The following is a 15,357-nucleotide window of genomic DNA, read 5'->3' as shown; positions in this document are numbered from 1 at the left end:
AGCAAAAAAGAGTCATGAGTCTCCCGTGAAGCTCAGTGATCCAACACAGAGACAGACAAAACAGGAAAAAGAGAAGAGAGCATGGATGGTTAGCGTGATGGAACAAGTTCAAATTGGGTAGAAAGGGAATAAAGCACTCTTGAAACAGAAATCTGGGCCAAAGGGATAGCACATGGAGTAATTAGAGATAGATGGCTAGCACCCGGGAGAAAACAGTAGGATACCCATCATTGGTGTAATGACCATCTTGAGATAAAGCGCTAGCCAACAGCCCTGCTGATTGGTGATGGTGTATATAACTGTAACTGGAAACGCAGGGTTGTTATGGGCACATTTGCCCAATGTGCAGTTCTCTGGGAAAGGTACACTTTGTCTTATTGCATTTATTAAAACACTCAGAGTCAAGCCCTACTTCAGAGGAGAGATATTTGCAGCTAGGATTTTCCAAAGACTCCCTAGCTTTGAAGAGTGATCACTGTGTGTAAAAACTTCTACTCATTTGAATCACAAATGTTCTAAATGTTTCTCAAGGCAACCCAGATAGCTCTTGGAATCGCTGTTTTGAATGTATTTTACTGGGGCTAGGGAAATTGCTTGATGGCTAATGTGTTTGCTATGCTTGCATGAAGACCTAAGTGTGAATCCCTGGCACTGATGTAAAAAGCTGAGCCTGCCAGCATGCACTCGTCACCTCCGTGCTATGCTGGTGTGGACACAGGCAGGTACCTAAAGCTTGCTAGTCACTCAGTCTAACCAATTCGTGAGTTTCAAGCTCAGTAAAAGGCCCTGCTTTAAAAAATAAAAATAAAAATAAGGCAGAGTGATAAAGATACCTGATATCAACCTCGGGCCTCCACATGACTATGAACACAAAGACCAATGAACAAGAAAGACAACATAGTTTGCAGCTGGTAGGAAGGTTAGCTTGTGAAGTCATTGGAGCAGACAGTATGGAGGGTCTTTCAGAAATTCACAGACATGTGAATTCATTTCAATTTCTTGAGCGTTTTCCTACCAGCACACTTGTAGTCTCTTAGTCTCTCTAACTATCACTCATGATTTGGTGTTCTTTGCCTTTCATGTTCCTTCTGCCTCTCAGAGACTCTCATAATGCTGGCTCCTTCCCATTTGGGGCTCAGACTGACTGTCCTTGCATTCTGAAAGCTTCCCTGATCATCTATCCTTGACTAGCTCTCACCCGCATCCCATCTTCTCCTCTAGAACGTCTATAAAAATAAACCTATCCCATCCTTTGTTAACTAGTGTCTTCCTATTACATAAAACAAGGCTGGCTTCATGGTGAGTATATTAAATATTGAGCATTTTGTGAACACCCGGTGTTATCACAAGCCAGAGCATACACATGCACCCTAGTGCACTGTTCCCTATGACTGAATACTCATACCCAGCCTCCCATCTAGACTAGTTAAAATGTCTTTAAGGTTTCTATTCAGATATTGTAGCTTTTCAGAACATCATTCTTTTACCCTTAAATTGGGTGACAGGCTCCTTTTATGTTCTATAAAATCATTCTTGTATTTTACCTTATCAATGGCATTCCTGAAATGTGGAGAAATTTCTGTTTCTTGGGACCCTTCCTTGGAAAAGAAAAAGAGAGAGAATAGAGTGGAAGAAACAAGAAGATAGGAAGCAGGGGGCGGGGAAGGAAAGGGTGAGTCAGACAGAAGTCCAGCAGTGGTAGCTACAGATAAAGGTAGGTCTGTATTTGAGTCAAAGCAGGCTGGAGTTGCTAAGTAATGGGTATGGGGGAGGTCCTTATAATGCTTGCTCATGTTAGCTGCTATATGACTAAGTCCCTTAACTTCTTGGGTCCTCTATCCATTCTTTGGGGTCATTTTTAATGTCTCCATTATTTCCTCAGTTTTTGCAAGTTCCTCAAGTCCATCACTGCTGACTGATGGCCATCAATATTCAATCCTTTTTTTTTTTTTTTTTTTTTTTTTTTTGCTGATCTCCATGGAGTATCTGCTCTATGAACAAGAGTATTTACTTATTTCACCTTAATGTTACTAGTTCTTTCCAGCACCATGGTAGTAGAAAAAAAAGTCCAAAGAAACTAGATCTCATTAATATTTCAATAATCGGGCACAGGAAGCATCCCACCAGAAAACCCCGACAATGATTAATTTCCTCGTTCCTATTTGTGTTCGGCTTAGTATTCTGGTATAGGATGAACCAGCACATGAAGGAGAAAACCAGAGGTCAATAGGAATACAGTGACATTTCCTCTACTTTAGAGGGCAGAATCAGCTAAGCTCCCAGGACATGGCCAAGGGAACAAATGGGAGGGGTGGTTGACATTAACATCCATCAGCACTCTTCCCAACTCTGTGATTCTTGGGACCTTTCCTTGGAAAAGAAAAAGAGAATAGAGTGGAAGAGACAAGAGGATAGGAAGCAGGGGGCGGGGAAGGAAAAGGGTGAGTCAGACAGAAGTCCAGCAGTGGTAGCTACAGATAACGGTAGGTCCGTATTTGAGTCAAAGCAGGCTGTCCTTCTACACTTAGGACAGTTTTTAAAGTTTAAACGGCCACAAGTCATTCATTTCAGATGTATGTGTCAATGTAGAATACTTCTATACCTAGAAAATTATTAACTATAATTAAAATGCAGGTAATTTTCTCCAATGAGTCACATAGGAAGGCTTCTCCTTACTTATGCTAATCATATGGTAACTATAGCATCTGCTATATCCTCAACATCCACTCTTCTTGGAACTTTGTATATCACATTTAGTTATGACAGAGTATTATTTTTCCCATTGTACACTGACAAAAAGTTAAATAAATTATACCAGAAAACAAAGAAAAGTAACAAAGTTGGAACTTGAACACAGAACCTATATTCCTAAACGTTTTGCATATCATCAAATGTCATCACATCAGGAAATAGAGCCATGTCTAGACTACTCTTTGGGTGAAGAGAAAAGCTTTGCCTTCAGTCTGCCAAAAGGCCGTATCCTCTTTGCTAGATGAAGGAGCAGTATGGTGAGAAGGGCTGCTGGTCCACATGAGTGTGGGCAGGATGCAGGATAACTGCCTATCACTTTGCATCCAATTTAAGTATAACAGCAGCTGCTATTCTAAGTCTCCCTTCCCAAGGATCTCGGAGCATTCTCTGTCTAAAAGGGATACCTGAACTCTCTCCTGAGTGCCACTGGGCATTGACAGTGATGCTATCCAAGTGACAGAGATAATCCAATACTGAGCCTCCAGCAGGATTGGGGTGGTTTGAGTAGGAATGGCCCTCAGAGGCTCATAGATTTGACTGTTTGGTCACCACAAGGAGTGGCACTGTTAGAAAGTATGACTTTCCTGGAGTAGGTGTGGCCTTGTTAGAGGAAGTGTGTCACTATGGGTGGGCTTTGAGGTTTCAGATGCTTCAGCCAAGCCCAGTGTCTCTCTCCCTCTCCCTCTCCCTCTCCCTCTCCCTCTCCCTCTCCCTCTCCCTCTCCCTCTCCCTCTCCCTCTCCCTCTCCTTCCCCCTCCCCCTCCCCCTCCCCCTCTCCCTCTCCCTCTTCCCCTCCCCCTCTCCCTCTCTCTCTCTCTCTCTCTCTCTCTCTCTCTCTCTCTCCTGTCTGCTGAGATGATGAGATGTAGAACTCTAGGCTACCTCTCCAGCATCATGTCTGCCTGCATGGTGTCATGTTTCCTTCCATTACAATAATGAACTAGTGTTCTAATGTAAGCGAACCACACATTCTCATCTCATCACAGTAATAGAAGTTTGACCATGACAGGGATCCCAGCATTCCTCTAGAACTTAACAAATGTTCGCTTGTTTGCTCCGCACAAGGACCTAGTGAAGTCAGGATTGCTAACGTGCCCATTTGAGGAACGAAGACCTAAGGCTTAGTGTCAGTCATTAATAGTGTTAAATACAGACTCAAGATATAAGCCCAGAGTGTTCTGCTCCAAAGGCTGTCTTGCTCAGAACACTTCCTTAAGGAAAAATCGTATTTCTTAAATCCTGTGCAAACTGTTCTCCTTTCCTAAGAAAATGAGATCATGGTATTTTGACTCTTAAGAGCATCTAGTCCCCTGATTAAAGAGGAAAAATCTTTGCCCAAGCCAAAACCAGTTCCAGTTCTCCAGTGTTTGCAATGAACTGTGTGGCCACGCAACTCTCTCTTCCTAGGGATTTTCTCCCAAGATTCAAATTTTGATTCATCTTTGCTTGAATGTCCAGTTGCCTGCCTTGACATGGAACTATATCAACAACTAAATAGCTGATCTGGGTTTCATTTCATCTAATCTCTAAAAAGTCAGTCTCCGCTAAATTATGACACTTATTTCAAACAAAAGGCAGCATTTAATGGAGTACCATGTGAATATCAAGTTCAAATTCCTTTCAAGATAAATGTCTGAAAATAGTACAGAGATAGGTTTCTACTAAAATTTTAACTCCTTTAGCAATTAACTTGTCAATATGACAGAAAAAATATTTCATAGTTATCTTGGGTGTAGATACAGTACCTTGATACATATTCATCTTCACACTGAAGTTCTGTTTGTTTTGTTCAATCAGAATACAGATAAATAGAAGATTGATAGATAGATAGATAGATAGATAGATAGATGATAGATCTTTGATAGCTGTCACAGAGAACTATCCTCTAAGCTAGACTACCACCATCTTCAGAAGTTTAGGTGGGCTCACTCACAAAAGATCCTGATAGTAGGGTTTGTCAAATCTTGACCTTCCCTCATAGAAAGGAGGAGTAGAGTCACAGGATCCTTGCCTGAATATCCAGATACCCTTCCCAACAAGGTGTATGAAATTTGGCCTTAATTGCAAGGGGTGTCAGGGAGGGTTCATACACATGGCCTATGGAGGGGCTAATGTATCTAGTTTAGAAAGAACTAGGGGAGGGGACTCAGTCTATATAGCTATATGAAACCCCCTATTCTCACTGGGTAAAGAGTTCTCAAAGCAGCCTTGCAGGGAGTTGGAGGGAAGAACCCACACTCCTGTAAGCAACCCCTTACCTATACTATACTCTGCAAGGAAGCCAAATAAACTCATGGGCTCCCAGAGTGATCATTGTTGCAATTGTGCCTTGGTTTGTCTTTGGGACCACAGTAAGAGAGATATGTACAAGTTTAGATCAGCCCTTGGGAAGGAATTTTAGTAGCAAGCAGCATGTAAACAACTTACACACACACACACACACACACACAGAGAGAGAGAGAGAGAGAGAGAGAGAGAGAGAGAGAGAGAGAGAGTCAGAGTCTTTTGCCATCCTACAGATGCATGGGCACCTAGTTTTACCCCTTTATTTAGATACTACCTGGCTATAACTGAGGACTTCTCATACTGCAGGAGTTCCTGACTTGACAGACTTAGCAAGTCTTCCTGACAAGGGCCCATCAGTGCTAGGTCCCTATTGCAATAGATACAAAAATGCCTCTCACTCTAATTTTAATTGTGTGGTTTGTGTGTGGAAAAACAAAGGAAATTCTGCTTTCACCTTCCAGGTGGGAGAGACAAGAAGGAAAGTGTTCAGTACAACATGAATTGCTGGATGCAGCACCAGCCAAAGCTAGACCACTCAGGAAGAATGTGAAGGAAGCTGCAAATATTTGACCCTGAGATCTTCCATTGACAAGAGTGTGGTCTTCCCATCAGGAACTTCAGCGTCCACATACTGGCATGCCTTACTTCTAAACGTTGTTGAGAGAACTAAATGAGATAAACCAGGCACTCACACTCAGCCTGTGCTCAGCACAGTGCATGCTCAAATGTTAATTATGATTCCAATCGCTATCATGCCATTGTCTGGTGTGTAAGCCCACTGACACAGAGTTGCACTTACATGCAAAGGAACCAACATGCCTGTTCTCCTTCAGGGTTCCATTTGAAAGCTCATCATCAGACTTGTCAGTGGAAAAGAGAAGAAACGAGGGCTAGGATCATCGGAGATGAAGCTGATCGTGTGGGCTGTCTCTCACCTTACTTTGCCATCCTTTCTGTAAGCCTGGAGGTGGAATGCTCCGTGGGAATTAGCAACACTGTCTGGAAGTGGGCAGTGCCCAACACCTGCTCATTTTGTTGCTTCTTTCAGGGAAAAGAAAATTGGGGGAAGGGGGAGGAACTACCAACTGGCAATGCAAAGAAAGGGTTTCTTGAGCTTTTCTGCTCTATTTTGCAGATGGAGAAAAAAATTGTAAAAGATCACTGCAGCTCCACTCCCAGCTTATTAATTCCTTCCACCCACACGAGAGCTATTAGGTGGGGGCAAGTATTGCTCACATCTTATCAACTGAGAGGAGAGACAGGTGGGTGTGGGCTGTGCAGAGCAGTACCTGGTGCCACCTGTAACTACAACTGTGGGAAACCCTTTGGATAGACAAGTTCTCAAATATCCACAGCAACTATAATCCCACAGTGACAAAAATGAGGACAAGAAGTTAGTTAAGATGAAAAAGCAGGAATGAGGTCAGATGTGACAACAACTGATTTCACATCCTATGGCCAAAGGGAACCTTTCTAAGAGCCCTGGACTCATGCCAGGAAAGGGCTTATAAACCATCTAGTCTAGTGCATCCGTCAGCTTTTCAGTGGATGCACTGAAGGCTTCGTGTCCTTAGCACACAGGGTTATTTAGTTTTTATATGGTTTGTCCTTTATATGTCTTTCTCCATGTGAAAGTCTAAGAATTTCAAGAATTTTGAAAAGCACTAATACCAAATTCACTCCTTTGATTCTGCAGAGCAGAAAACCTACCAGCATGAAATTACCTTACAGGGTTAAACAACTTGTTAGCTGCAACAAAAGAAGGAGGGCCAGTGTCTGATCATCCTCTGTGTACATGCCTTGTAGCCCAGACCTTCCATGAGGTGTTCTGACAACTGTACTTCATATAGAAACAAAGAAATGGCACTTATAATACTTACATAGGAAGAAGAGAAATAAAGACCTGTCACTAAAATTAGTAACACAGAAAGCACTACACACACACACACATGCACACACAAAAGCAGTAAGATATAATAATATGATTTCAGTTCTGACAATATCAGAGTGACTCCTACAAATAAAAGGTAAGTCCATGGGAAAAAGAAATTTAAACAAAGTAATTGCAAATATAGAGCAACTGAATTAAACCTGGATGGGATTTGGTTTTTTGTTTGCTTATAAGAAGGCAGCTTTGCTGTGTGAAGTACACAACTACAGTGCTTGGGGGGTTTGTTTGGTTTGGTTTGGTTTTTTTGCTGAGTGCCCATGAATCTGGGAGGTACGGGGTACTAAGGACTCAGACAGAAGCCTTACTGACTTGAGCTATTAGAGGACAGAGTTCTAGACAATCAGAGCAGTTGGAAAAAAAAGCAGGTGGAACCCCCAAATGGAGAGAGCCATGGAAAAGGAACCTCAATATCTACATCAGAACCTAGCTTAACCTTTAACTATAACCTGAACTATTTCCGATGGAGGATGATCTACGCAACCTAAAACTGGAGGCCAGATAAGGTGGAAGATGTATAGATGCTGCCCACTTTAAGGGAAACTGAGGTAGGAGTTAAAATCAAGGCAAGGTAGAGGAGTTGACAAATATGTCAGACTTGTCACCAAACTCTAGAGCATCAGTCCTAGAAGTGAGACCAAGGGTCAGAATAAAACAGCCTGTGTAACAAGACACAAAACCAACACTTCAGAAGACAGAGGCGGCAGCTGTGATTTGAACTGGAAAAGAGCAGTGCTGCCCTCAAAGTAGATGAAGGATTCCTGTGACTTCACATTCTACCTGCAGTGCCTAGTGCACAGAAGTGACCAGACTGACAGAGAAACAAATTTGGAAGTGTGACGAAAGGATGGACCATCTAGTGATTGCCATATCCAGAGATCCATCCCATGATCAGCTTCCAAACACTGACACCATTGAATACACTAGCAAGATTTCACTGAAAGGACCCAGATATAGCTGTCTCTTGTGAGACTATGCCAGGGCCTAGCAAACACAGAAGTGGATGATCACAGTCAGCTATTGAATGGACCACAGGGCCCCCAATGGAGGAACTAGAGAAATTACCCAAGGAACTAAAGGGAACTGCAACCCTATAGGTGAAACAACAATATGAACTAAGCAGTACCCCGGAGCTCTTGTCTCTAGCTGCATATGTATCAAAAGATAGCCTAGTCGGCCATCACTGCAAAGAGAGGCCCATTGGACTTGCAAACTTTATATGCCCCAGTACAGGGGAACGCCAGGGCCAAAAAGGGGGAGTGGGGGGGTAGGGGAGTGGGGGGGGTGGGTATGGGGGACTTTTGATATAGCATTGGAAATGTAAATGAGCTAAATACCTAATAAAAATGGGAAAAAATAAATTTTAGAGCATAAAAAAAAAAGAAACAAGAAACCTATGCATGTGAAGGGTGGTAATCAGTCAGTGGAACTAATCTCAGGCTAACTCAGAAGTGGATGTCAGAGACAGAATCAGTCCAAGGAGAAAATGATCATAAAGAATGCCAGGCAACAACAAAAAAATCTAAATGCTCTAACATTAAAAACTAAAGGGGAAACTTAAGGGTTCTTTGAAAAGTCCATTGGAAGGCATTTTGCTGAGACAAACACTCAAAGGAGTGGTTTCCTGAAGTAGACACAGGTGAGAGGCCGAGGCAGAATTGTGAAGGAACGTTTCACTAAAGCAGACACAGAAGCAAGGATGTTCTGCTAAAGCAAGCACATGAAAGAACATGTGATGAAGAATTTTTTGCTAACAATACGCATGTATTGGTCCACTTACATTTTGTAGTTGAGCTGCATTTGTCTGGGCTCCATAGAGAGAAATGCACCAAAAAAAAAAAAAAAAAAAAGTTCTGGTGTTGTACTGCAGCTTCTTGCCACTTCCGTGGACTTGGCCTGATTGGCAGAGTGAGGCAAGATACGTGGAGGACATGTGATGCTTGGAGGGAGTGTAAAAAGGACTTGACAGACAGGGATGGAGGCTGAGCCTGGCTTGCTTATAGAGCTAGCTGTGCAATTCTTGTGGGTCCCATGTCTTCGCTGATCTTCACTTTGCTGAGAGAGAACAGGGTCCCTCCCACTGACTTGTGCTAATTCAACTGAGACCTGGCTGTCTCTGGTAGGTCATGCTACTGCTGCTGCTATCCTGACACTACTAAATTAGAATATGGGTCTATCTGTAAAGTGTTTACGAGTGGATCGAGCTGCCACTACTGACCGGTGAACTAAACTACTGATTTTCTGATAACACAGATTGGATTTGCTCCAAAGAACCATTTCTAAACAGGTCCACTTCTCCCATATCCTTTTATTCCTACTACCTCCTGTGGGTGGTGGGCTAGAAGGGAAGTTAAAGCGTTATCAATAGAACCATCAATAAAATAGACATTTAAAAAATTAAGGTTACAGAAAACCATCTCTGAGGTTGTTTTGAAATGTCATTGAATCAGTTTTTCAACCAATCAAAAGTGATAAGGATGTAAGAACCAAACTCAGAATTAATCAGTCTGCAGGTCACAAAGGTCTGTAGAAAATAAACAAGTTCCCAGTACACCAAAGAGGCCAACAGGTGTTTATCTCGGGTCAAAATAAATAATAAGTAAATAAGTGGCCAAAGTATGAAAGAAAAGTATTTGAAAATGATAGTCTAGGGTCTCTCAACTTTACTGGGAAAGAAATAAACTTATGGATAATAGATATCAATAGTCTCCTCAGAAAATCAGCACGAGAGTCAACTAAATAAAGGGCAATGAAGGCAGGTGATTGGGAATTACCAGATTAAAAAAAAAAAAAAAGAAATCAGCAGATTACAGTACAAATGTTAAGTATGGCAAAGAGAGAAGCAACTCTTACAAGTTTTCATCTGACCACTGCATGCATTCTGTGGCATATATTCACACACACACACACACACACACACACACACACACACACACACACACACACTACAAAAAAGGAAGAATTGAATTTCAAAGCTGATAGAAGGAATGCAAAACAATAGAAATGGTACCGATATGGGCAAATAGGAGAGAAGATAATTTTCAGTTTTAGTTTTTCTAAACACTAACTGACTAAAGAGCAGGTATGATATTGCACGGTAGGGTTAATCAAGGATGAAAACCAAATCCTGAGGCAACACCTCAAAGGAAAAAGGAAGGATGAAGGCTGTGCTGTGGCACATGCTTCACAGCACTATCATTAATGATAGCAAGCAAAGCACACAGGCTATGAAGTGGCACAAGTGTGACTCACAAGAGACCATGCAAACATGAGCACATGTGCTCTCTAGAGCAACCACCCACGGAGTAAAATAAACAAAAAATGGCTAAAAATTTTAATCAAGGGGCTAAAATAGAACGCTAAGAAGACAGGTGATGGGTGCAACCACTAAGCAAGGAGAGAAACTGGAGACAGGAAAATGCAACAGAAAGAAAGCAGGGAAACTAGATAATGGAGCCAGTTGATGTCCATGCACTCAGTGGAAATGACTATGTACTCCAGGTGTCCCTACAGCTTGCCAAGGTAAACAAGGGAGTGAGATTAACTACCCAGTGGTTACTGGAAACATATCTTAAAGGCAAATATGGATAGGTTGTATATAAATAACTAAAATATATATTTGCAAGCTATAAGCAGAAGAAATTTAGTGCTGTGGCATTCACATCAGATAGAATCCTTCAAGGCAAGGAGTATTATGTTAGATTTAAGTGCTTTTTACATTACAATGATGAAGTGGTCGATTTATCAGGAAGATGGGAAATAAAGATGTGGGCACATCTATTAACAGGGCTTCAAACTCAGTGAGGAACACAGAAATAAACTGAAAAGAAAAAAAAAAATCAGAAAAGTTAGAGGGCTGGCAACATGGCTCAGCAGATAACAGGATTCTGCCACCAAGCCAAATGACCTGAGTTCAAGCCCCAGACTCAATGTTATAGAAGAAGAGAACCAACCCCTTCTGCAAGATGTTCTCTGGCTTCCAAACGTGCCATGTGGCACATGCACTCAACCACAACAATAAATAGAGACAAATAATAAATGTCATTTTTTAAGTTAGAGATTTTAACACCTACTTCTCTCAGCTTAGAGAGCAACTTACAGTCAGGAACTGTCTAGCTTTGTGTTGTGATGACACATATAGTTGACAGTGTTGGCATGCATTTGAAAAGCTCATCCTGCAGTTGTTTGATGGAGGGCTAGAGGATATCGGTCTCTGCACAACTCTTGCAGAAGCAGAGAAAGAAGACACTTCTCCAGCCATTGAATAAGGTCAACATTTCCTAATACAAGCACTGGAGCACGTTTGTATTCCAGTTCGTGCATGCATACATGTGTGCATATATGTATGGGGCTGGGAGTATATGAGGAAGCCAGAGAACAAGCCTCGCTAGCTTCCCTTCCGTTTTTATTATTATTATTTTGAGACAAGTTCTCTCATCAGCCTAGATCTAATCAAGCAGGTGAAGCTGGCTATACAGGGAACCCAGGAAATTCAGCGAATCCTGTCTCTCATGTATGCCATTATAACTGACTTTGTTAATGTAGGTTCAACAAATCAAACTCATGTCCCCACATTTGCAAAGGCCACATTTAACTGAGAGATGTCTTCACAGGCCATAGACATCTCTTGACAATAATATCACAGGTACAGAAAATTATGTGTCAATATAGGGCAGGGGAAGGGCATAGGGAACTTTCAGGATAGCATTTGAAATGTATATAAAGAAAATATCTAATAAAAAATATTCCATATGATCATGACAGCAAAATATCCCTAGCAAAATATAAAACGCCATCCAGTAACACCCTTAGGTAATCATGGGTTATGCTCACATGAAGTGTATCGTACAAACAAATGCAAGCTTTAAGATACTAAAATCAACCAATGTAATTCAGCAAATTAACACAAGGAAAGAGAAGGAATGAAATAACCATGGCAACACAAGCAGAAAAAAATGCTAACAGATTGATACTGACTTCTGATCAAATCAAACAGCAAAAAATGAGCACGTTAGGGTACACTCCCTAATACAACAGGGGAGCAAGAATCTACTAGAACATTGCAGCTCATATCAACTAAGGAAACTAATTGGTGAAATTAGCAGAGAAGTCTATAAAAGTCAGCTATTCTCTAGTAACAAATTAAAATGAAAAATGTAAAACTGTTTAGAACATCACCCAAATGTACCCAATTCTTCGAAATAAATTTAACAACAGGCATTCGGCACTCTCACATTGAGTAATAAAATATTACTCAGAGAAAACAGAAAGAAACTAATAGTAAGAGCTCATTCCCAAATTAGTCTACTGATTTAATGCAACCCAAACTAAAGTCCAAATAGACTTTTCCATCACACTTGACAAGTGTACAAAGTTTAAAGACAAATAGACATATATTTTAAAGTATAAGGAAATGTAATGGGCCTAGAATAATAACAACAATCTCAAGACAAGGTAGGAAGATCAGCTTCTGTGACTTTATGGCTTGTTGCATGGCTATGTTACTTTTTTAAAAGAAGATTCAAAACAAAGTCCAGAAGCAGCAGCACATGAACGTGGTCCTGCATCTGTATGATGGCGACAAGGGGGTTCTGTAGGATAAAGAAAAATCTTTCACAAATAGGATGATTGGAGACATGTATAAAGGGATGCTAAACACCAGCTCTCAGTTCACACTGTGCATACACACATACATATATACATACATATATGAAAACATAAATACACACACAAATTAACTATAACTCTAATTGCAAACTATAAAACAAAACTCATAATAAAGCAGGACTGTGCATTGCCAAGCACAGCTGTAACCCCAACAGTCAGGTTAAGAAAGCAGTGAGAGGTGAGTTCTTGACCAACCTGGGCAATACAGCAGGACACTGTCTACACATAAACAATAAAAAGAAGTGTGAGCCTTGCTGCATGATGGAATAAAGAAAACTGCCATTAGACTGAATCAATATTTAAACACTTTGTGTATTCTAGACTTTAATCATCTGTTGGATCAATAGCTGGTGATGGTTTTCACCTACTCTATGGGCTGCCGACTCACAGGTTTCTTGGCTGAACAGAAACTCTGTAGTTTCATGAGAGCACATGTCCTCATGATGTGTCGATTGTTGCTTGAATTTCCTGTGTTGCTATGATCTTATTCAGAAAATCCTTGGCTGTAACTATAGTTCAAGCACACTTTTCTCTTTTTCCTCTAGCAGTTTCAGAGTATCAGGTCTTATGTCGAGGTCCATGATCTACTTAGGGTTGGGTCTTGTGCAAGCTGAAAGGTAAGAATGGGGTATCATTTCTGCAGGTTGAATCCAGTTTGCCCAGCATCATTTGCTGAAGATGCTCATTTCCCTGTTGAATATCTTTGGTGACTTTGTCAAACAATCAGGTAAATGTAGTTGTGAGGACTTATATATCTGTGCCCTCGGTTCTATTGTGTTGATCCATGTATCTTTGTCTGTGTTGATACTATGCAGTTTTTATTACCGTGCCTTTGTAGTATCATTTCAATCACACATATTGTTACCTCCTACCATGTTGCTTTTGTTCAAGAGTGAAGTAGCTATTCTGTCTTTTGTATCTCATATAAATTTTTTCTTCATCTGTGAAAAATAAGAAATGAAACGTCCACTGCAATTACTTGGAATCTATAGGCTATTTTTGTTAGGATTGGCACAATTAGGTAATTTTTCTGATTCATGAGTGTGGGCTGTCTCAATTTCCTTCTTCGGTGTCTTAAAACAAAAGATCTTTTGTTTTCTCAGTTAGGTTTCTTCCTTGGTGTTTTCGTTTTGCACATGTGTAGCTACTGTGAGTAGGACTGTTCTCTTGATTTTTTTTTTCCAGTTGCTTTGTCATGGGTATATAGGAAGGCTAGTGATTTTCATATGTTGACTTGCGTCCTACCACTTTTCTGAATGTGTGTATCAGCTCTGAGAGGTTCTTTTGATAGAGTCTGTAAAGTCTCATGTATAGAATCACGTCAGCTGAAGAACAATCCTTTTTATCCTTTTCCTACATTTATTCTTTTTCATTCTTCCTTGTACCGCCTTTCTTATATTGCGGCATGTTCTCTCCAGTCCTACTATTTTCCATGTGAGGGGATAATGAGTTTTGTTGCAGGCTTTTAATGCACCTCTTAGGAGTATCCTGTGATTTCCATCTTTTAGGACATGTTTGTTAGGATTGCTTTTGCTATAATAAAACACCACGATCAGAAGCAACGTGGTGAGGAAAGGGTGTGTTCCATTTAGATTCTCCATCACTGTCACTGTTCATCATCAGAGAGTCAGGGCAGGAACTTGAGGCAGAGGCCATGGGGAGGTGCTGCTTACTGGCTTGGTCCTCATGGCTTGCTTAACCCACATTCTTATACCATCCAGAACCAGTAGCCAATGGGTGGTAATGCCCATAGTGAGTTGGCCCTCCCAAATCAATCACTAAAATAATACAGGACAGACTTGCCTACCTCCCTGATCTTATATATGCACTTTCTCAGTTGAGGTTCTCTCCTCTCACATGGCTCTAACTTGTGTCAGGTTAACAAAAGAAAAAAAATTGCTACCATACAGCCTAATAAAAAAAGCTAAGCATTAAGAAACAACCCAATTTTTAAAACGGGTATTGTAACTGAACAAAGACTCCTCCAAATGGACAGTAAGAACTTTAATAAAAAATATTTTGTATGTTTTGAAACAATTTAGTATTTAATATCAGATATAGTATCTTCAGTTATGAATAGTATTAATTATTCATTAATAATATTTTACAGTATGAAAGGATATTAATATAAAAGTTGAACAAAATTTTTATGTATTATTTGATTCTCAAAATACTCAATATTATTAATTTGTTTGATATATAAAATGCACTTAAATAATAAAAAAATTAAGAAAAAAGTCTCAAACTCTGAAGAAAAAAAAGAACTTTAAAACAGTGTTAGAGAATGTTGTCATTACCAGTCCACATGGCTTTCATTAAGAACACAAATGAAAACTAATGCTGGTATTGAAGGTGACAAAGGGGAACTCTTTCCAACATAATATTTTTATTGATTATTTGTGAATATATAATCAACCTTGACCACACTAATTTCCCAATCCCCCAGGTCTGCCTTCTTCACACATATGCACCACCCCCACCAAAAAAGAAGAAGGAGAAGAAGAAGAAGAAGAAGAAGAAGAAGAAGAAGAAGAAGAAGAAGAAGAAGAAGAAGAAGAAGAAGAAGAAGAAGAAGAAGAAGAAGGACGAGAAGGAGGAGGAGGAGGAGGAGAAATATACAAAGTCCAATTTGTGTTGCCCAAATACACACTGCAGCATGGTCAAACTCCCTTAAAGCAAACTGAGTCCTTTCCCCCTGCCCTCCA

At 40.5% G+C, this 15,357-nt stretch overlaps 1 protein-coding gene across 11 annotated transcripts in view; it reads right to left on the bottom strand.

The window, feature by feature from the left end:
• Syt16 (synaptotagmin XVI) overlaps positions 1-15,357 on the bottom strand; it is a 270,293-nt gene that overhangs the window by 45,340 nt on the left and 209,596 nt on the right. The gene's annotated exons all lie outside the window — the stretch shown is intronic.

Source organism: Mus musculus, chromosome 12 (assembly GCF_000001635.26).
Source record: "Mus musculus strain C57BL/6J chromosome 12, GRCm38.p6 C57BL/6J".
NCBI classification, from domain to species: Eukaryota; Metazoa; Chordata; class Mammalia; order Rodentia; family Muridae; genus Mus; species Mus musculus.
This window is presented reverse-complemented; position numbering and strand designations above follow the sequence as displayed.